The 23,893-nt window shown below is 44.2% G+C and overlaps 1 long non-coding RNA gene across 1 annotated transcript in view; it reads right to left on the minus strand.

Annotated features, from left to right (window-relative positions):
• LOC148454060 (uncharacterized) overlaps positions 1–23,652 on the minus strand; it is a 49,007-nt gene extending 25,355 nt beyond the window's left edge. Inside the window, exons 1-2 of the long non-coding RNA XR_015874835.1 lie at positions 23,571–23,652; positions 10,379–10,463 (exon numbers count right to left, since the gene is read on the minus strand). This is a non-coding gene — a long non-coding RNA (uncharacterized LOC148454060). The remainder of the gene's footprint in view (positions 1–10,378; positions 10,464–23,570) is intronic.
• Positions 23,653–23,893: the final 241 nt, after the last annotated feature.

A 23,893-nucleotide genomic window follows, 5' to 3' on the forward strand; every position in this document is an offset into this window, starting at 1 on the left:
ATGGCATATAATGAAAAAATTTGTGAACTTTCAGAAATATTATTATTCAAAAGGAAAATGTCAGTTGTCACAAGCATTACATCACAACAATACATTCTTTTGTATTCTTGGGTACTATCAAGGTGTTTTTAATGTTAATAAAACTTGATCTGCCCATCATCTACACTGTTAAAAGAATTGAAGACAGAATAACCTTGGATGTTATTTACTGTTCTATTCATTGTGGGCAGAAAGAACTGGGTTCTGAATAGAGAAGAATCAAACAATTTAATATTTGTATATATATATTATAATTCCAGTCTGATGGATTAAATCAGAATGTATGGTCAGTAAATTGATTGAATGTGAAGCAAATTAGCCAAGATGGAGTTGATTCCAGTAATAGGAAATTAATAATTATTGTAATAATAAAATACAGAAATTAGTGATTCTCCTGGTTTTCCCAGTGAGGAAAATAAATGTTTCCTCAGCTCAAATCAATGCTTCCTATGCTTATTGTGCCTCACAGGGCTAAAATCTGTTAACATAGACATGTATGCTTAATTGTATTCTTAAATCGGTTCTATATGTGGTGGCCTATAATATAACAATGATGATGATGATGACAGCTTGCACTAGTTAGAAATGAGGGCTTAGGAAAATATTATAGAGTTTCCAGCTCCTCTGTATCCATCTGGTTCAAAGGTTCTTACACTAGTACCTCAATAGTCCCTTAATAGTATAACAAGAATTACCCCCATGCAAGCTTTACACAGTGCAGGGCCATTTTGATAGTTGCTCCTAAACACAGCGATTTAGGTAGCATTCATGAAAAGAGGAGTTCTAAGCTTCTGTTAATTAAATAAAGTAGTGTACTAAGCTTCAAGTTACTGGTGCAGACATATAGGGTAATTTGCAGGTGCTAGGTACTTCTACTGAACAGGGTACAGGCAACTTCAGCAATTTCAAACAGAATACATCATGCTTGCACATATTTCATGGGAGGCCTCCAAGAGATCCATACAAGGGGAGGTCCAGGTGGGAAGGGTGGGGTGTGATGCTATGAAATGCTTCATCATGGACCTGCCCAATGTTTTGCCACAATGACGTATAGCAAAGGGAACTGCATCATCACAGTCCTTGTCTCGTCCACTTCTAAGGTAGTGGAAGGCATGTGGGAGAGTTGCCTACTATACCGGGAGCCAGGAGAACTTTATCAAATTTGGAAATCTCCTATAAATTCCAAGACAGTGAGAATCTATTCAATAAATCTCATTGAACCTGCAGATTCCAAGGCAATGCTCTAAGATAGTTTTTACATTTATGCAAGAGAGTCACTGCAGGTCTACAAAACTGACAGTCAGCAATACAATACTCTTAAAGGGATCACAGGATCAAGAAAGGATAAACAATTTACACATAGATTTATCACTTATTGAGCCATTATTTGGAAGGGAAATCATTTAGGGATACTATTGGGGAGAGTAATTGTATCCCCTATGTCAATTACCAATGTGAATAGGTAATTCTTTTGTCAAGAAGAGCAGGAAACCTATTTTATCAGTTTTCATTAGGTTGGGGGCTACTGGAGTGTGTGGGGTATGATCTGAAATGGTCAATTATACCTTTGAGCAGCACTTATGCTACTCTAAGGGTTTGTTGAGTTTTTGCTGTGTTAGTATTTTTACAAATCTTTTTGGGGCCTGTTTATTCATTTTTCTGAAAAAGCCCTGAAAAGTTACATAACTAATTTTTACATATTGCAGCAATTTGTAACATGTTTTCTAGACAATTTATCATGCACCAGATGCCATTTGAAAAGACACCATACTTGCGCAGTCTATAAAGTAAAGTGACCACTTACACGATCAATTTACTTTCAGGTTGCGGCCCAAAAGGGCTAATGCAAGCGGGAATTTATGATGACGGATCCATTCTAAACTTGAGTGAGAAAGGTACAGATATCAGAGCCACAGTATGTTATCATTTTATTATTATATTTGAAGATCAAGTATCCTCCAAAAACAGAACATTTTTGAGTATTGACTGCATTTTTAGGTTTAATAAATAGGCTTCTCTGTTTTGTCTTCTGTTTGATCTACAGACTGGGAGCAATCCCAATCAAATGTACAATTTAATAAGTAGATAAACAACATTTTGAAAAAATAATTAAGTAAACTAAGGGCAAAAATTGGGTTCAGCAGTATTGAATTAGGGGGCCTACAAATCATATTAAGGCATCCATTACTTTACTGTTATTAACCTTAATAATAAAAACAATTAAAACTATCACTAACTAATAAATAAATACATACACAATTGCTTTGATTGAAAGGCCACAGCATTTATTAATTGATGAACAAATTAGAGTTTATAAAGGAGTGGCCAAAAAGATGCTACAGCACTCAGCTCTAGTCAATTAAATCTGAAACAAATGATGGATGACTCATCCTTACATGCAATCAAGTGGTGGATTCAGGGATGGGCGATCACCCCCCACCCTCTTCCCCCGTAACACTTAATTTCTTTACTAGTGCCTACTAGGGGTGAGCGGGTTCGGATTTCTGAAATCCGAACCCCCCTGAGCCCCCCGATCCGAGGCCGATCTGAGTCAGGCTCGACTTTTCCCGCCTGACTCAGATCTGAAATCGAGGCAAAACATCATCATCCCGCCTTCCGGGTCTCGCGGGTTTTGGATCCTATATAAGGTACCCGCATCGGCACCATTTTCTCACTTGGCTGTGGACAGTGAAGAGGGAGGGTGGGAGTTAGGGCTGGCTGGGCTGTGTAGTGTAGTGTAGTGTAGTGCAGAGTAGTGTTGTGCTGTGTTGTGCTGCGCTGTGCAGCTGTTGTCCTTAGGAGCTGTGTCCACTACTTCAAAGTCCATAGGGGCTGGCTGTGTTGTGCTGTGCTGCTGTTGTCCATAGGGGCTGTGTCCACTACTTCAAAGTCCATAGGGGCTGGCTGGACTGTGTTGTGCAGTCAGTTGTCCAAAGGGGCTGTGTCCACTCCAAAGTCCTGTGCAGTGTCCCAGTCCTAAAGGGGTGCTGTAGTGTTGTCCAGGGGGTGCTCTGTCCATCAGGGCTGCTCCCCCCAAGTGCTAAAAAAAAATAATATTTTTTCTGTGTTTGTGAATTGTGTGCACTGTGGCTGCACGTGCATCAACAAAAGAGCATCGCCAAGCATGCGCCTGTGTCCCATAAGTAAAAGGCCGGCTGGCTTGTCCATTAAAGGGTGCTGTAACCCCCAAAGGGCACTCCAAACAAAATAAAAAAATATATTTTTTTGTGTTTGTGAATTGTGTGCGCAGTAGCCGCACGTGCATCAACAAAGTAGTGTCAAGCGTGCACCTGTGTCCCATAAGTAAAAGGCCAGTTGGCTTGTCCATTAAAGGGTGCTGTAACCCCCAAAGGGCACTCCAAACAAAATAAAAAATATTTTTTTTTGTTTGTGAATTGTGTGCGCAGTAACCGCACGTTCATCAACAAAGTAGTGCCAAGCGTGCGCCTGTGTCATAAGTAAAGGGCCTGCTAGATTGTCCGTTAAAGGGTGCTGTAACCCCAAAAGTACACTCCAAACAAAATAAAAAAATATTTTCTGTGTTTGTGAATTGTGTGCGCAGTAGCCGCACGTGCATCAACAAAGTAGTGCCAAGCGTGCGCCTGTGTCCCATAAATAAAGGGCCGGCTGGATTGACCACTAAAGGGTGCTGTAACCCCCAAAGAAAACTCCAAACAAAATAAAAAAATATTTTCTTTGTTTGTGAATTGTGTGCGCTGTAGCCGCACGTGCATCAACAAAGTAGTGCCAGGCGTACGCCTGTGTCCCATAAATAAAGGGCCAGATGGATTGACCACTAAAGGGTGCTGTAACCCCCAAAGTACACTCCAAACAAAATAAAAAAATATTTTCTGTTTGTGAATTGTGTGCGCAGTAGCCGCACATGCATCAACAAAGTAGTGCCAAGCGTGCACCTGTATCCCATAAGTAAAAGGCCAGTTGGCTTGTCCATTAAAGGGTGCTGTAACCCCCAAAGGGCACTCCAAACAAAATAAAAAATATATTTTTTTGTTTGTGAATTGTGTGCGCAGTAACCGCACGTGCATCAACAAAGTAGTGCCAAGCGTGCGCCTGTGTCATAAGTAAAGGGCCGGCTGGCTTGTCCATTAAAGGGTGCTGTAACCCCCAAAGTACACTCCAAACAAAATAAAAAAATATTTTCTGTGTTTGTGAATTGTGTGCGCAGTAGCCGCACGTGTATCAACAAAGTAGTGCCAAGCGTGTGCCTGTGTCATAAGTAAAGGGCCGGCTGGCTTGTCCGTTAAAGGGTGCTGTAACCCCCAATGTACACTCCAAACAAAATAAAAAAATATTCTCTGTGTTTGTGAATTGTGTGCGCAGTAGCCGCACGTGCATCAACAAAGTAGTGCCAAGCGTGCGCCTGTGTCCCATAAATAAAGGGCCGGCTGGATTGACCACTAAAGGGTGCTGTAACCCCCAAAGTACACTCCAAACAAAATAAAAATATATTTTTTTGTTTGTGAATTGTGTGCGCAGTAGCCGCACGTGCATCAACAAAGTAGTGGCAAGCGTGCGCCTGTGTCCCATAAATAAAGGGCCAGATGGATTGACCGCTAAAGGGTGCTGTATCCCCCAAAGGGCACTCCAAACAAAATAAAAATATATATTTTTCTGTGTTTGTGAATTGTGTGCACTGTGGCTGCACGTGCATCAACGAAGGAGCAGCGCCAAGCGTGCGCCCGTGTCCCATAAGTAAAAGGCCTGCTGGCTTGTCCGTTAAAGGGTGCTGTAACCTCCAAAGGGCACTCCAAACAAAATAAAAAAATATATTTTTCTGTGTTTGTGAATTGTGTGCACTGTGGCTGCACGTGCATCAACGAAGGAGCAGCGCCAAGCGTGCGTCTGTGTCCCTTAAGTAAAAGGCCAGCTGGCTTGTCCAATAAAGGGTGCTGTAACCCACAAAGGGCACTCCAAACAAAATAAAAAAAAAAATTCTGTGTTTGTGAATTGTGTGCACTGTGGCTGCATGTGCATCAACAAAGGAGCAGCGCTAAGCGTGCGCCTGTGTCCCATAAGTAAAGGGCCGGCTGGCTCATTTCTTAAAGGGTGGTGTAACCCACAAAGTGCACTAGTCTCCAACAAAAATAAAAAATTATTTTCTGTGTGTGTGTGCGCCTTAGCCGCACGTACAGTCAGGTCCATAAATATTGGGACATTGACAGAATTTTCATATTTTAGCCTCTATTCACCACCACAATGGCTTTGAAATGAAATAAACAAGATGTGATTTAACTGCAGACTTTCAGATTTAATTTGAGGGTAATTACATCCAAATCAGGTGAACGGTGTAGAAATTACAACGGTTTCTATATGTGCCTCCTGCTTTTTAAGGGGCCAAAAGTAATGGGACAAACTAAACAATCCTAAATCTATCTTTCACTTTTTAATACTTTGTTGCAAATCCTTTGCAGGCAATTACAGCCTGAAGTCTGGAACGCATAGACATCAGCAGACGCTGGGTTTCATCCCTGGTGATGCTCTGCCAGGCCTCTACTGCAAATGTCTTCAGTTCCTGCTTGTTCTTGGGGCATTTTCCCTTCAGTTTTGTCTTCATCAAGTGAAATGCATGCTCAATCGGATTCAGGTCAGGGGATTGACTTGGCCATTGCATAACATTCCACTTTTTAGCCTTAAAAAACTCTTTGTTTGCTTTTGCAGTATGCTTCGGGTCATTGTCCATCTGCACTGTGAAGCGTCGTCCAATGAGTTCTGAAGTATTTGACTGAATATGAGCATATAATATTGCCCAAAACACTTCAGAATTCATTCTGCTGCTTTTGTCAGCATTCACATCATCAATAAATACAAGGGAACCAGTTCCATTGGCAGCCATACATGCCCACGCCATGACACTACCACCACCATGCTTCACTGATTAGGTGGTATGTTTTGGATCATGAGCAGTTCCTTTCCTTCTCTTCTCTTCCCATCACTCTAGTACAAGTTGATCTTTGTCTCATCTGTCCATAGGATGTTGTTCCAGAACTGTAATGGCTTTTTTAGATGTTGTTTGGCAAACTCTAATCTGGTCTTCCTGTTTTTGTGGCTCACCAATGGTTTGCATCTTGTAGTGAACCCTCTATATTCACTCTTGTGAAGTCTTCTCTTGATTGTTGACTTTGACACATATACATCTACCTCCTGGAGAGTGTTCTTGATTTGGCCAACTGTTGTGAAAGGGTTTTTCTTCACCAGGGAAATAATTCTTTTGTCATCCACCACAGTTGTTTTCCGTGGTCTTCCGGGTCTTTTGGTGTTGCTGAGCTCTCCGGTGCGTTCTTTCTTTTTAAGAATGTTCCAAACAGTTGATTTGGCCACACCTAATGTTTCTGCTATCTCTCTGATGGGTTTGTTTAGATTTTTCAGCCTAATGATGGCTTGCTTTACTGATAGTGACAGCTCTTTGGATCTCATATTGAGAGTTGATAGCAACTGATTCCAAATGCAAATGTCACACCTAGAATCAACTCTAGACCTTTTACCTGCTTAATTGATAATGAAATAATGAGGGAATAGCTCACACCTGTCCATGAAATAGCTTTTGAGTTGATAGTCCCATTACTTTTGGTCCCTTAAAAAGTGGGAGGCACATATTGAAACTGTTGTAATTCCTACACCATTCACCTGATTTGGATGTAATTACCCTCAAATTAAATCTGAAAGTCTGCAGTTAAAGCACATCTTGTTTGTTTCATTTCAAAACCATTGTGGTGGTGAATAGAGGCCAAAATCTTAAAATTCTGTCAATGTCCCAATATTTATGGACCTGACTGTATATATCAATATAACATAAATGGAGGACCAAAGTTTCTCCGATAAAAATAAAATAGGGAAAGATCAAGAACCACTTCCTCCTAGTGCTGAGCTGCTGCCACTAGTCATGATATAGACGATAACATGCCATCAACGTCGTCTGCCAAGGCCGATGTCCAATGTCATAGTAGAGGGCACATACAATCCCAAATGACAAAGTTCAGGAAAATGACCTTAAAAAAAACATTTAAATCATCTGAAGAGAAACATAAACTTGCCAATATGCCATTTATGTCACAGAGTGGCAAGGAATGGCTAAGGTCTTTCCCTATGTTCATGACTAGTGGTTCAGCTTCACATGACGATGGAAGCCCTCCTCCCGCTAAAAAAATCAAACAAGTTAAGCTGGCAAAAGCACAGCGAAGAACTGTGCATTCTAAGAAGATATCACAAATCCCCAAGGAAAGTCCAAGTGTGGTGGTGGTTGCGATGCCTGACCTTCCCAGCACTGGATGGGGAGAGGTGGCTCTTTCCACCATTTGCACGCCCCCTGCAAGTGCTGAAAGGAGCACCCACAGTCCACTTGCTGATATGCAAATTGAAGATGTCACTGTTGAAGTACAACAGGATGAGGATACTGGTGTACCTGGAGCTGAGGAGGAAGTTGGCGAGGAGGTTTCTGATGGTGATGTGGTTTGTTTAAATCAGGCTCCGGGGGAGACAGTTGTTGTCCGTGGGATGAAAAAGCCCATCACGGTCATGCCTGGGCAGAAGACCAAACATTCCACCTCTTTGGTCTGGCAATATTTCTATCCAAATCCGGACAACAACTGTATTGCCATATGTACCATATGTAAAGGTGAAATAAGTAGGGGTAGGGACGTTAACCACCTAGGAACATTCTCCCTTATACGGCACCTGCAGCGCGTTCATAAAAAGTTACTGTCAAGTTCAGAAACTTTAGCTAAGACCGTAAGCAGTCCAGGGACACCTAAATCCCTTTTTCCTGTTTTATCCAAGGAATCGGTGGATGAGGAGGATGAGGACGACATCTTGCCTCCGTAGAGCCAGTTTGTGCAGGGACACATTAATTGCCAGCTTGTTTTGTGGGGGCCCAAACGAACCAATCATTTCAGCCACAGTCATGTGGCAGACCCTGGCGCTGAAATAATTGGTTTGTTAAAGTGTGCATGTCCTATTTATACAACATAAGGGTGGGTGGGAGGGCCCAAGGACAATTCCATCTTGCACCTTTTTTTTTTCTTTGCAGTATGTACTGTTTGGGGCCTAGTTTTTCAAACTGCCATCCTGTCTGCCACTGCAGTGTCACTCCTAGATGGGCCACGTGTTTGTGCCGCCCACTCGTGTCGCTTAGCATAGTCATCCAGCTACCTCGGTGCAACCTTTTGGCCATAAAAACAATATTGTGAGGTGTTAAGTGTTCAGAATAGACTGGAAATGAGTGGAAATGAAGGTTATTGAGGTTAATAATTGAATAGGAGCATAAAAACCCACAAATTCTGTCATTTTAGCTGTTTTTATGCTTTTTTTAAAAAAAATACAGATCCAAAACACAAAACCCAGAACCCAAAACACGGAAGGGTGGTTTTGGCAAAACCAATCCAGATCCAAAACACGAAGAAAGATCCAGATCCAAAACCAAAACACAAAACACGAAAAGTGGCCGGTGCACACCCCTAGTGCCTACAACTGTTAGCTCTAGCACTATTATTAATATTATTAATAATAAACTGTATTTATAGGGCACCATATGTGGTTTACAGTGCTTTACTGAGGGTAAAACAACAAGACAGTACAGGATAAAACAGTACAATACAGTAGACAATTGACAAATAGCACTACAACTCTGGCTGCATAGAGGTGCAGGAGGATGAGGAGCAATAAACGGTCCCTGATTTGACCGAGAGAAGATCATTGGTGATTTTGGTCAGGGCACTTCTATTGAAGTCAAGGGGTTCAGAGGCCAGATTGGAGAGGTTAATTTAACAGAGAGGTAGCAGTGGAGACAGTTGTAGACAAGCCAATCACGAACTTTAGAGGCAAAAGGGAGAAGATAAATGGGGAGGTAATTAGAGAGTGAGGAGGGGACAAGGTTGTTATTTTTTAGAATTGGTAAGACAAGCGTGAGTTTGAAGGATAAAGGAAAGATGCTGGTGGAGAGGGATATAATGAAGAGTTGGTCAAGTTGGGAGTGGGGGAGAGAGAATGAAGGAAGCAAGAGAAGATGGAATCCAGGGGACAGGTTGAGTGAAAGAGGATAAAATAAGGGAATGCACTTTATCTCCCTCTGGTAAGGCAGAAGAAGCAAAAGGGTAGGTGACTAGAGCGAGGGGAAAGTGGTAAAGGCAACAGAAGAGTCATGGGAGGTGGAGATTACATGATGGATGGCCTCGTTTTAGAAGTGAAAAAGGAGGCCATGTCAACTGCAAGGAATGAGAGTTCCTCCAGTGATGTTGCTTTTTTTAAACAACTGGATAAATTTGGTGTGCCAAGGTTGGGTCTTGGAGCAGTGAAGTGGCACAGAAGAGGTGAGATAGGCCCTGCAGAGTTCAGAGCAGACATGAGGGTTAGGTTGTAGAAGGAGGCCATCTGGTTGGGGCAAGTCAGCAAGGATAGAGGGGAGAGGAGAGTATCAAGCAAATAGGAGAAAATAGATGAGTCATGAGTGTTGAGATTGCATCTGCTGAAGGTTGATTTGGGCATGTGGAAGGGTGCGGGAAATGAGAAAAGAATGATGAAAAGGAGATGGTGGTTAAAAAGTGTGAAGGGAGAGTTGGAAAAGTCAGAGAGAGTGCCCAGATGGGAGAAGATAAGGTCAAGGGAGTGGCTGAGACAGTGGGTGGGGGAGGATGTCCACTAAGAAAGGACAAAAAAGGAGAAGAGGGCAAAAAATTGGGGAAAGCTGGGTCAGTGGGGATGTCAATGGGGATGCTAAAGTTTCCTAGGATGGAGGAGAGGTCAAATGAGAGGTAGTAGGGATGCCAGGTGGAAAAGTAGTCAAGAAATTGGGAAGTGGTAACAGAAGGAGAGTAGATTACTAAGCCACAGATTTGGAGGGAGTAGAAGAAACAGATAGAGTGGACTTCAAAGGTGGACTTCAAAGGAGGAAAAGGAAAGAGGGCTCAGGGGGGATGATATGAAAGGTGCAACTGGGGGATAAGAGGGGGAAAAGAGGATTCCCACTCTGCCAGTCATCATGGCTAGTGGAGTGGGTAAAGGAGAGGCCCCTATAGGAGACAGCAGCTAGGGAAGCAGTGTCAGTGGAGGACAACCTGGTTTTAGTGATAACAAGAAAGTTATGAGAGCTGAAGATGAAGATTTCATAGACAGTAAGAGCTGGGCATCATGTGCTGGGCTGGGGTGGGAGGCTGCTGCCACTGAGCAGCATCAGTCCCTGCTCTCTTCCTTCCATGAAGTGCTGCAAACCCATGCTGTGCTGCTAGAGCCAACAACTGTAGGCAGGAGGAAAGTGTTAAGGGGGGCTATTGATCTGATGATCCCCCATCCCCCCCATGATACACAACCTGCATTGTGAAGGACTTACCTCCCCTTACTTGGGCATCACAACAACTTCTTGCTCTACACATGGTCACTGATTTGCAGCACTTTCCTGCGTTGCTGCACTTCACCTGAATGAAAAAATTGTTGTTAAGCACAAGGCATACAAACAAATAAAGAGATGGCTTTATTTTCCAAACAAAAAAAGCTTATTCAAACCAAAATTATTATATTATACCTTTTACCACAAAATACACCCGACTAATCCTGATAGGCTAAAATCAACCATTAATTACCTGATTAAAAACATGTAATTGTACCTTAACATATCTCCATTACTAGCCAATCACAAATAATCAGGACTCTTACATACAGTAGCCTTAAACTTAATCAGATTTAATTTAATCCAGGGCAGACTGGCCATCTGGCACTTCTGGTAAATGCCAGAGGGGCCGATGGCCTGATAAGCTGGTCTGACCCGAGAGCCTGGCAGAGCAGTTTCAACTCCCAGTGCTCTCATCAGCCATGGTCTACTCTTATTTTGCATTCATCCTAGGATCAGTCGTTACCTCAGCGCCCGCTTCCCCTGACCTCCCGAGCAGTCAGGCACCAGGCGCAGCGGCAGTTGACGCACTAAGGATTATACCTGGGGTCTGCTAGGAAATCCATGTGCTCGTTCTGTGATATGGTTTCTGCGGTTACCATCATGGATCATGGATGCAGGCTTGACAGTCTATATCCTGATTAGCCCTTTACCCAATGAAAGCATTGGTTGCTTTCAGCTGACACTATCCTCCAATGGACTGCTACCTTAGGTTATTTAACCAGCCTCTGGACAACAGGAAGTCGCCTGTACAATGCTGTTACTTCTAATGAAGACTTGCTGTTGCAGTGTTCCTGGTCCCAAGCTCAGTTTCTTCTAGTGACTTGTTTCTAGTGTTTATCCATGGTTTGTTAACTCAGTATGTCTACTGAGTACAATCTCCTAGAGTCATCTCCTGTGCCAGTTCTGCATCTGATGCCATAGTGCGTGTACTTAGTATGTTATCCAAGTACCATCTCATCATACCATTCTCCTGTGCCAGTTCTGCATCTGAAGCCACAGTGCATTTACTTAGCACGTTAACCAAGTACCATCTAATCATACCATTTTCCTGTGCCAGTTCTGCGTCTGAAGCCACAGAGTGTGTACTTAGCCTTCTACCAGTGTCTACTCATTCCAAGACTTGAACAAAAAACATTAAAAGCCTTGGTGGTCTTTGGAGCTGGCGGGAATTTTGTTTTAGAATCTCTGACACATGAACTAGGAATTCCAGTTCTTCATCTTCCAAGCAAGTTGGTTCTTTCTGGGGTAGAAGGCAATATCCTCTTTGGAGACATTATATTGTCAGTTACTCTACCTGTTTCACTTCAGGTAGGATGCCTACATCATGAGGAGTTAGAATTCCTGGTTCTACCTAAAAGTCTTCTAACTCTAGTTTTAGGTCTGCCTTGGCAGAAAATCCACAACCCCATGCTGGACTGGTCCACCATGCATGTCCTGGCTTGGGGATCCAATTGTTTCACCAGTGCCTTCCTCATGTTGTTCCAGTACAAACCCAACAAGTCTCTACTGAATCTTCCTCAAAGCTTTCTACGTCTGATCAATACATTTCTAAACCAGATTCGCATTTGCCAAAACCTTATCAAGATTTTGCTGACGTTTTTTGTGAACAAGCTGTGGACAAATTGCCTCACGATCACCCTTGGGATTGTGGCATCAATCTTATCCCTGGGAAGACGCCACCTCATGGCTGTATCAACCCTCTTTTAGTTCCAAAACAGCTGATACTGTATGTCTGATCATATAAAATAAAACCTAGCCAAGGGTTTTATAAGACCATCTTCTTCTCCTACTGGGGCCGGATTTTTCTTTGTTGAGAAGAAAGATGGAAGTCTCAGACCCTGCATAGGCTACCATGGGCTGAATCAAATCACCATGAAAAGTAGATACCCTTTGCCACTCATCTCAGAGCTTTTTGACAAGGTTCATGGAGTGTCCATTTTCACTAAAATGAATCTCCATGGAGCCTACAATTTAATCTGTAGAAAAAATGGGACGAGTGGAAAACCGCTTTTAATATGGCCATTATGAGTGATGCCTTTTGGCTTGTGTAATGTGCCAGCAGTTTTTTAGTTAAGTCAATTAAATCTTCCTAGATGTCCTTTACACATTTGTTGTAGACTATCTGGACAACTTTTAATTTTTTTCAGAGAACCTGCAATCCCATTGCCTTCATGTCAGAGAGGTTTTGTCACAACTTCGAAGTCATCATCTATACGGGAAAATCTCTGAATGCCTTTTTGAACAGACCTCTGTGCCATTTTTGGCCCCAAACACACTCCTTGAAAGTCATCCAACTGTTTCTTGGCTTTTCTAATTATTATAGAAGATTCATTGCAAACTTTTCTACAATTGTTGCCCCCATCATGGCTCTCACTAAGAAGGGTGCTAACCCATCTCATTGGCCTTTGGCAGTGGTGGCTGCCTTCTAAGCCCTCAAAACAGCTTTTTCCACAGCTCCAATTTTTTGTCAACCACAACTTGAAAAACCCTTCATGTTAGAAGTCGATACCTCTTCAGTAGGAATGGGAGCTGTTCTGTCTCAAGTAGCTGAAGATGGAAAGAATCATCCTTGTGGTTTCTTTTTTAAAAAATTTTCCCCGACTGTGAAGAACTATGCCAAAGGGTATCAAGAATTGTTGGTTATGAGATTGGTACTAGAGGAATGGAGACACCTTTTGGAAGGTGCTCAGGGCCTGATTCAGAGCCAGATGCTCTGACCAGAGCGCTCGCTCTGAATCAGTGCCCTCCTACCTAAAAATGAAGCGGCCTCCTGGCCGCTCGCATAGCTGTGGGTGACCACCCACAGCATATGCGAGCGGCCAAAAAGATGGTCACGATGGTCAAGACCATCGCGACCATCAGGCTTTCGACGAGACCCTGCGGTAGGGTCTCGGTGACCGCAAGCCCTGGAGTGATTTTGGCTCTATCAGATGATATCACTAGTGATGTCAGTGGGGCCAGACCATGGGAATGCCTCCGTCTGGCAGCCACGCCCCCGGCACACCCACCAAAGGGGGCATGCTGTCACTCACCATCGACAGCACACCCCCTTTGGTGCCAGACCCGGAGCGACAGCTTGGCTGTCGCTGTCCGGGTCTCGCGTATGCGCATGACGGAGCTCACTCCGTCGTGCGCATGCGCATTGGGTAACATCAAACCGCTTGCAAGCATCCTGCGCTCATGAGCGGGTCTGAATGACCCCCTAAATTCCCTATTACTAGAATCACTTATCATAAGAATCTTCTTGTTCTCAAGACAGCTCATCGTTTGAAAGCCAGACAAGCTTGCTGGTCTCTTTTTTTTCCAGGTTTGATTTTAAAGTCCAATTTCATCCTGACATTCAAAATAAAAATTTTGATGCACTCTGCCGGTCCTTCCTGCCTCCACAGGAAGAAGAAGAAGAACCTCTAGTTTGTCCTATTCTGGATCCTCTTACCTTTGCTCACACCCAGTTGCTTCCTCCTCCTCTGCCTCCTCCTCGTGGCAAGATCTTTGTAGCACCTCAGTTGCATAAGAACTTATTAACCTGGGTTCATGCCTCCTTGTTTGCTGGTTACTCAGACATCCTCAAAACTTTTAAGTTTTTACAGTGCTCCTACTGGTGGCCACTACGAAGGAAGATGTTCAGAATTTTATTGTTTCCTGTGCCAAGTGTGCTCAACATAACTCCACATGCAACAATGTTATTGGCCCTTTGTGTCCTTTGGCTATTCCTGATGTTGCTTGGACTCATCTGTTGATGGATTTTATCTCTGAATTACCACTCACCAAGGGACATAATACTATCTTAGTGGTAGTGGGCCGATTTTCAAAAATGGCCCATTTTATCCCCTTGGTGGGACTTTCTTCTGCTCCACAGTTGGCCAAAATTTTTATTCATGACATCTTCTGTCTTCATCGACTACCCAAGGAGATAGTGTTGGATTGAGGTGTGCAATTTGTGGCCAAATTCTGGAGGGATTTATGTGCCTCTTGTGGATTTAAACTAAAGTTTTCCTCCACCTTTCACTGGCCAAACTGAGAGGGTGGATCAAAAATTGGAAACATTTCTTAGACTTTTCGTTTCTTCTTCTCAAGATGACTGGGTTGATTTATTGCCATGGGAAGAGTTTGCCCACAATTTTAGGTACCACTCTTCTTTGAATTCTACTCCATTTTTTGCAGTATGTGGAAGATATTCGGGTGTTCCATATTTACCTACCATGGAAGTACCTGCTGTCACTAATCTTGTGGAATAATTGTCTAATACATGGAAAATTATTCATTCAAACTTGAAAAAAACTTCTAGGAATTACAAAAGAATTTTTGGAATGAAAATGTCTTGCTGTTCCTCTTCTGAAGATTGGATATAGGGTGTGGCTGTCAATTAAGAACATTCGACTGAAGATTTCAAGCATGGAATATGATCTATGCTTCATTGGACCATATCGTATTCTTAAAATTATCAATCTGGTGTTGTATAAATTGAAGCTACCTCCTCAGTTGAAGATTTCCAACACATTTCAATTTCTATTCTATGACCATTAATCCTTAATCACGTCCAGCGTTCTTCACCCAAGACACCTCAAGTTCAGGCTCAATTGGGAATCAAATTTGAAATCGAGAAGATCCTTGACTCTCGACACCGATTGAATCATCTGCAGTATCTCATTAAATGGAAGCGGTAAGGACCTGAAGAACGAGCATGGATCAAAGTGTCTGAAGTCCATGCTCCACAGCTTGTTTGAGATTTTCATAAGAAGTTTCCTGAGAATTGCAACAGAAGAGAGCACAATTGGATAAATCAAATTATTTAATACATATTAAAAAGTGTAGTAATATCTAATGACAATAAGAACATCTATACAATGAATCATAATTGAAACAAATTAAAACATTGCAACTAAATGCATGTATCCAAGACACTGATTAGCTATACTGAAGTTCAGACCGTATATAAATAATATATCAGAGGGTATCACATTAGTCTTATTTAATAAGAATCTGGGGAGAAAAAAAACCCAAAAGGTAAAAAATAAAAATAATATGTTTGAATTGTTCTCCAATGCATGAATAATTAGAATCCGTGCACTGATGTGCAATAGCTTAAATATATATTATAGTTCCATGCGGATAATGAAAGGACAGTACCAACTTAATACAAAGGTTAAATTATTACAGTCATTTGTAATAGTACTGTTATATAGGCTGTTACACCAGTAATATTGTGCACAATATGAGCTGACCTGTTTGATGTATCTCCCGGGCTTACATCTAGCTGAAACGGAGGGCATTGTCTGTAATTCCACTCCGGTGGTGAGTATTCACCATGTGGAGGAAAAATTTGATCTCCAATGTTGGAGTGAAATCTCCATTTTTTAGGCACCAGGGAGATATGTTGTGCAGGTGGTTAGCTGGTTTGGGGACGCTCTTAAGCCACCCCTCAGAAAGCTGCATACAGATTACAGATTTACAACCCTATTCAAAGCCACAGCACCCGATTGTGTTTGTGTTTTAGTTTTCTGAGAAGCCTTGTGGGTGTCCGGAGTCCACCCTGAAAGGGGGGGTACTGTCAGGTTGCAGCCTTGGATCAGCCGTTATTCACCTCAGTGCTGGCTTCCCCTGAACTCCTGAGTGGTCAGATTCCAGGCGCGGTGGCTTATGATGTGCTGAGGATTATATCTAGGGTCTGCTAGGACATCCTTGTGCTTGCTCTTTGATATGGTTTCTGCAGATACCATCATGGATGCAGCCATGACAGCTTATATCGTGGTTAGCCCTTTACCCAATGGTAGTATTGGTTGATTTCAGCTGACACTATCCTCCAATGGACTGCTACCTTAGGGTATTTAACCAGGTTCTGGACAGCAGGAAGTTGCTTGTACAACATCATTACTTCCAGTGAAGACTTGCTGTTGCAGCCTTCCAGGTCCCAAGCTCCGTTGCTTCTAGTGACTTGTTTCTAGTGTTTATCCACAGTGTGTTTACTCAGTATATCTACTGAGTACAATCTCCTAGAGTCAACTCCTGTGCCAGTTCTGCGTCTGAAGCCACAGTGCGTGTGTCAGGATGTGGCCTGGTATCAGCCTCTACTCACCTCCACACCAGCATCCTTGGGCTTAGGTGTTCAGTCGCTGGGAGTGGAGGCAAGTAGTGACTGAGTATTCTCCCCTGGGTCTGCTAGAGCTTCCGTGCATGTGTCCTGGTTCCCGTGGTGGCGGGCATGGGAGCAGCCATGTTGGTCCATATCACCTGACTAGTCTTTCCCAATGGTAGTCATGCAATCACTCAGCTGATCCTCTGAACCAATGACCAGCTATTCAGGGGTATTTGGTCTGACTCCAGGGCCAGGAAATTGCTGATCAACTTCGCTGTTCCAGTGACTATGATATTATCTGGTGGTTCTCCATGTAGTATCACAAGTGTGTTGCTTCAGCCTTCTTGCTATCCTCCAGTGTTACGTGTATAAGCTTCCATGCTGATTCCCAGCATGTCACTTCAGTTCTTTCACAGAACTCCAGTTTTTCATGTAACAGCTTTTGTGTTGCTATTAGTGTGCGGTTCAACTCCCCAGCTGCCTCCCTGTGTTACATGTGTCAGATTTTATGCTGATTATTGGTTTAGCTCTCTCCCTGTATTACATGTGTCTACATTTCCCTGTGTTTCTCAGAGCAAGCCTAAGACTGGATCTCTAACAATTCTCAATACACTCCTGTGTCTACATTTCCTTGTGTTTCTCAGAGCAAGCCTGCAACTGGATCCCTAACAACTCTCAGTACACTCCTGTGTCTAAATTTCCCTGTGTTTCTCAGAACAAGGATGTGATTGGATCTCTAACAATTCTCAGTACACTCCTGTGGCTACATTTCCCTGTGTTTCTAAGAGCAAGTCTGTGAGGGGATCTCTAACAATTCTCAGTACATCCCGTGTCTGCATTCCCTGTGTTCCTCAAAGCAAGTCTGCATCTGGATCATCTCCAGTAACCATTTAAATTCTAGTGTTTCCTAGTGTTATTATGTTTCTAGGGTTACCCATTGCCAACTTTCTCTAATATAGTTTCCGGTCTTCCTAACACTCCCAGGTACCTGTCCAGATGGCCACAACTTGCTCACTTGGTGCAGCGAAACCCAAATCTCAACTGGAGGGGTCACTGGCAAAGACCACCAAGTTAGTTAGACTCCGCACCTCTGGGCAGGTCCAGCCAAAGGGTTTGGCTGCAGTAGAGAGACCTAGTCACTGTCACTCACACCCTAACACCCTGGCTTTTGTCCTCAACTGAGGAACTTCCCATATGGATCGTGACAGTGTGTACTATGGACCTGATTCAGACCCGCTCACTAGGTTGCGTTCACCTGTAGCCAGCCGATTTTTGCAATGTCCGCAGGCAATACGCATCGCAGAGTGAGAGATTGGGAAGTGTTCACTCGATGCGCATAGACTTCCCAGCAGAGTGAGTGTCAGGAGAAGCCATTTGTGGGTGGTGCCAGGGGCTGGCTATTAAAAAAGGGTGAGTGTAGGTGCGAACGCAGGTGTGTCTGAGCATCTCAGTGCCATTTCAGAGGCGTGCATAATTTAGAGATAGCGTCATAGTACACATCACCTAGTTGGTTTTTACACTGAAGTGCTCGCAGTGCTTGTGGTAGGGTATGGTCAGCCACAAGCGCTGCAATCACATCCGATGTTACCCAATGTACCGATGGTCGCATACACTTCCTGGAGATGAGGTGCCCAAGTGGGAGTCTTAAGACAGGCTGCTGGGCATCTGCATACACAATGCGATCACAAGCCAAGACATAGTGGGCGTGCTAATGCCTTGCCGTTCAATCGCCTGCCTTCCCAAATTTGCATACGCATCGTGTGAACAAATGCATCTAGCAAGCGGGTCTGAATGAGGTCCTTAGTTAGTTATCCAAGTACCATCTCATTATACCATTCTCCTGTGCCAGTTCTGCATCTGAAGGCACAGTGCGTGTAATTAGTAAGTTATCCAAGTACCATCTCATCATACCATTCTCCTGTGCCAGTTCTGTGTCTGAAGCCACAGTGCATGTACTTAGTACATCATCCAAGTACCATCTTATAATATCATTCTCCTGTGTCAGTTCTGCATCTGAAGCCACAGCATATGTACTTAGTACATCATCCAAGTACAATCTCCTAGTGCCATTCTCCTGTGTCAGCCTTGCGTCTGGATCAGCATAGTGTGTACTCATTACATTACCACAGTACAAACTTACAGTATATGTTTCCTTTGCTTTCCCTGTGATAAGTGTTCTTCCATTTCCCACTTGTGCCGGATACCTGACCAAAGGGATGCGACCTGCTTGCTGGGTGCAGCTTAAGACCAAATCCCGCTTGCAGGGGTCACTGGTGAACACCTCCCAGTAAGTTAGACTCTGCACCTTTGGTCAGGTCTAGCCAACATTCGTTACTAGTGGATGAGGAAGTCATTTATCCAGGCACCTTATCTCCTGTTCCTTCCCCAACCTGGGTCCATTTCTTCCAAACCTTGGCAGAGGGTCAGCTTAGCCTGAGCGTGACAGTAATAGAATCCAATTATTTTTTTTCATGGGATCAAACTCACACCTTCTTGCACATTTGGAAGGAAGTTTGTCCCTAAACTTACAAATGCAATAGGGTGCAAGTTTAAGGGTCCCAATTTGACTCGCCTGCAAGTGAAAGCAAGTTAAACTGCGGATAAACTTGCACCTTGTAATGCAACTTTCAATAAAGGTGCACGTTACACAGAAGCTTGCACAGATCAGTAAGATCTATGCATGCTTCTGTATGAAAAAAAGCTATCCAAGTGTAAAAAAAAAATATACGGGGTCCCCCCTTAAAACCATAACCAGCACAGGGCTTTTCTGAGCCAGTCCTGGTTGTGGAAAGATGGGGGACAAAATGAGTAGGGGCCTCCTGTATTAGCCACAACTAGCACTGGACTCTAAATGGAGTGTAATGCCATAGCCATGGAATTTGCTTCACTGGGTTCCCTGGCCAAAGAATTTGCACCCAACGCTAGTCAGCCCAGGCTGGGGATCCCTGGGGAGGTGGGGAACCACCAATAAAGCCCAAGGCTATCCCCATGTTAAAAATAGAATAAATAATATTGTCCTTTATAGGAGAACTAGTAGTCCCAACAAGCCTCCCCCACATGCTGTTTCTTGGAGAACCACAAGTATCAGCAGGCAGGGGCATTTATGGCCCCCTGGTCCCTCTAGTTCACCTGCAAAAATGTTTTAAAAAAAAAAAAACAACAGGACACACACACCAAAGATTTTAATCTTTTACCACATATGCACTGACATATTCACTCACTCACACTCACCTGCACTCACACTACATACAGTACTTACCTTGGGCCTGATTCAGACCCACTCGCGAGCGGCTGTCCGCTTGCAAGTGGGTCGATGTTATGGACTGAGCATGCGCACGACGGAGGGAGCTCCGTCGTGCGCATGCGCCAGACGCGACGAGCGAAGGAAAGTCCTTCGCTCGTTGTGTCCGATCAAAGGGGGCGTGCTGTCAATGTTGATTGACAGCACGCCCCCTTTGGTGGGCGTGCCGGGGGCGTGCCTCCCTGACGGGGGCGTTCCCACGGGAACGCCTCCCGTCAGAAGCCGGCTCACTGACATCACTAGTGATGTCAGTGGGAGTGATTTTGGCTCTGATAGAGCCAAAATCACTCTGGAGCTTGCGGTTGAAAACCTCAACCGCAGGCTCCGGCTCGCAAATTAGATGGTCGCGATGGTCTCGACCATCGCGACCATCACAATGCACGCTCGTATAGCCTGTGGGTGGTGACCCACAGCTATACGAGCGTCCAGGAGGACGCTCCATGAAAATGGAGCCCGCCCCTCATTCAGAGCATGCGCTCTGCTCAGAGCGTACGGCTCTGAATGAGGGCCCTTGTTCCTAGCACCAGTCCACCCCCTTGTTCAGTAAAATCCAGAATTGGACCTGTAAAATAAAATATCATACTCACCTACCCCTTGGTTCTGGTCCTCTTCGGTCCATTGACTTCAATGGTGGGAACCGCTCATTGGCTGACAGATGGAGGCTCACCTCTATCAGCCAATGAACATTCAGCCAATGCATTTCTATGAGAAATGCAGCGGCTGTCACGTCATTTCTGACATACCATAGTTAGAGGACGGTGGTATAAACGCTGGGTCCGGGGCCTGCAGTTTTTATATTCCAAGAAGACGGTGGATGCCTACATGGATCCAAGGGGTAGGTGAATATGGTATTTTTTTACAGGTCCCAATTTGGATTCTACTGGACAAGGAAACAGATAAGCACTAAGCACAAGGTAAGTATTTAGTGTGAGTGCAGATGAGTGTATCAGTGAGTGCATGAATAAAGATTATAACCTTCATTGTGTGTGTCCTGTTTTTTTTTTATATTTCTCTTGCAGGTGAATTATAGGTACCAGCAGGCCCTTAATGCCCTGCATGCTGGTACTTGTGGTTCTCCAAGTACCAGCATGCGGGTTAGACCTCTACTTCTCCAGTAAAGGACAATATTATTTATTCTATATTTTGACAATCAACTCACTACCCAACGCCCAGGAGTGCCGGACTATCAACGCAGGCCAGGGGTGCTCTGGAGAGGGGGAACCCCTTTATTGGACCACCTTCCCAGGTATCCCTGGCCTTGGCTGACCAGCATTGGGTTTGAATGCTTTGGCCAGGGTACCCCGTGAAGTGGGCCCCACGGCTGTGGCATTATACCCCTGCTAGAAAGTGTCCGGGGCTGGTTGTGGCTAATACAGGGGACCTCTACTCATTTTGTCCCTTATATTTTCCAAAACCAGGACTGGCTCACTGAGCTTGGTGCTGGTAGATGAAAATACTGGAGACCCCTCAGAAAAGCCCGATCCTGGTTGTGCTTTGGGGTGAGAAGGCACATAATTTTTTTTCATTATTTTTACGCTTTGATAGCTTTGATAATTGGGGCCTAATGGCAGGAATAGTCCTGCTCCACCCACCTGCGTCTCCTCTCCAGGCTTCTCCCAGAGAGGTAACTACAGTCTAAAAAAAGGTACGTATACCTCATGGTGTCTCCACATGCATCTAGGATGCAGAGTTTGCAGCATTCCCAGACTGTGGTATATTTCTGGTACATATATAATTTACTCTGTTTGCATGTATCATTTGCTTTCTTCATTTTATCACTTACTGCTACTTTCAGTCTGCCCAAACCCTCTGGTCATTTCACTTACCACTTATTGGGCCTGATTCATTATGGATTGCTATTGCAATCGCAGCTCCGTAATCGCTTGCAGGTCTGCTGTGAAAATATGCTAATGAATGCTATTGCAATGCTGTCACACTGCCAGCATAGCCCAATGCTGTCGCACGCCCACTGCCTCCCACTATCACTATCTCACATCGCCCCCTCATGCACAATTACAGCAGCCCTAATCTTACTTATACCCCTTTTACACCAGAGCAAAAACCTGGGTTTTTGCTGGGTCTACCCGGGTCGCAGCTCAGTGTAAAAGGGTTCCTGAAAAATAACCTGGGTCAAGTGACCCTGCAATCCAACCCAGGTAGCTACCAGGGTTGGACCCAGGATGGACCAAGGTAATGGTGCAGTGTAAACGGTGCAACCCAGGTTATCTAATCTGGATCATGCCTAAAATGAGCTGATTGGTGGTTGTGGAGCAGTCACCTCCCACTTTTTATGACCTCACAGGTTTAGCAGGGCAGCCCTGAGTTCAGTGTGAACAGGGCTGACCTGGGAGTAACCCAGATCAAAGGTGCAGTGTAAATGGGTCTGACCTGGGTCTGACCTAGGTCGGACCTTGGTTTTTGGTGGAAAAGCGGTATTAGAAATTGCTAACTTTGTTCCACGTAGTAAGTACCCAAGCTGCGTATGCCATCGCAGTGGCTAATTTATGCACGCCCATGTAATGGTGTTCAAATGGACAGGCACGCCTGCGTTTCTCCAACCATTCCCCCATCACCACCTCCAAACACTGACTACCTGTCACTCACTCTGTGATGGCTTACCGTGCTCTGCGTAATTGCAATGCAATCGCATTGTAGCCTTCACGCATGCTCACTGCGATGCCTACACATGAGCAGTAAGCAACAATCGGCCAACTGCGTACACTGTTGCAGTTGCGATCGGTAATGAATCAGGCCCATTGTACCTAGAACCTGTTGTCTGCTGTTGGGTTGATTTTGATTGAGGGGCTTTATTCCAAAATGTGTTAAAGACAGTTGGGTGGATGTACGGTATTAATAGTTTAGAGTGATAAAGTGGAGAAGTTACACAAAGCAACCAAACAGCTTCTGTCACCTATCTAGCACAGTCTTGTGAGCCATTCTAATGAAATTAATCCAGAGAATAGATATTAGCAAATGTTTCCAGAGATAACAATCCAGGATAGCCGGAGAAATCAGTTTGGGATAATTAGCTTAATTATTTTACTAGTTTTTGGAATAACTAATACTCCATAAAATCAAACATATGTTGTTTTGGGGGTTTGTTCTGTATAAATTTCCTTTCAAAGAAGCCTAAAGCAAGGAAAGACTTCATTCAAAATGTTGACATATGCATTTTTATTTTATTTGGAAACAATAACAGAAAACATTTGCATATAGCAATAATTTGCAATTATATTGTGATTTTAACATTTTCCAGTTATAAGAGCTTTTGATGGAATCTGATAGTCACTCTAATTTGATGCCATTACAGAATCTTGTGCAGCAGGCAATTGTTCCATTGCACATTATGCAGTATGGGAAATACCGGCGACTCAAATCCTGACAGTGGATGCCCAACGGATGAAGATCCCGACTAGGGCAGGTAAGTACCCTAACCCTCTCCTACCCCCCTCCTAACCCTCCCTTAGTGGTGCCTTAGTGGCCCAGCCGCGGCCGTCGATGCTGGGGGTGTACAATGGAGCAAGGCAGCCGCAGGGGACATTTTGCTTCCTGCCAGGCTCTAGCAGCAGACAGGCTGTCTCAATGTGCATTGGATAGCGCGCTTTTCTCTGTCTCCTCCTCTCCTCTCCTGCACTGTGTCACTGTGTGCACGTGACATGCACAGAGAGAGGGAGTGAGGAGCCGAGAATACAGGAAGAATACTGATGCGCTGCTGAATAAAGGTGAGCTTACTGCCTGCCACACTCATGCCTTACCTCTAGTATACTGTGCAATAAAGCTCAGCTCGACACCACCAACAACATCCACCTTCACAAGTGCGATGGGGGGGAGTCGCGGGAGGGGGGGTGTGGGGGGGGAGTTGGAGTCGCAGGGGGAGGGGTGTGCAAGCTCTGGATTTTACTTAGGGGAGGTGTCTGCCTGCACCTCTACTGTTTTCAGCAAGGGAGGGGGCTAGGGGAGGCGAGATGCACGGCAGTGCCATTACTGTTTGCAGCAGGGTAGGGGGGCTGGGGAGGTGAAGAGAATGACAGTGCCATTACTATTTGCAGCAATGAGTTGGGGGGCTGGGGAGGTGAGG

The sequence above is a fragment of the Taudactylus pleione genome, unplaced genomic scaffold (genome assembly GCF_031769625.1).
Source record: "Taudactylus pleione unplaced genomic scaffold, aTauple2 ptg001032l, whole genome shotgun sequence".
NCBI lineage: Eukaryota > Metazoa > Chordata > Amphibia > Anura > Myobatrachidae > Taudactylus > Taudactylus pleione.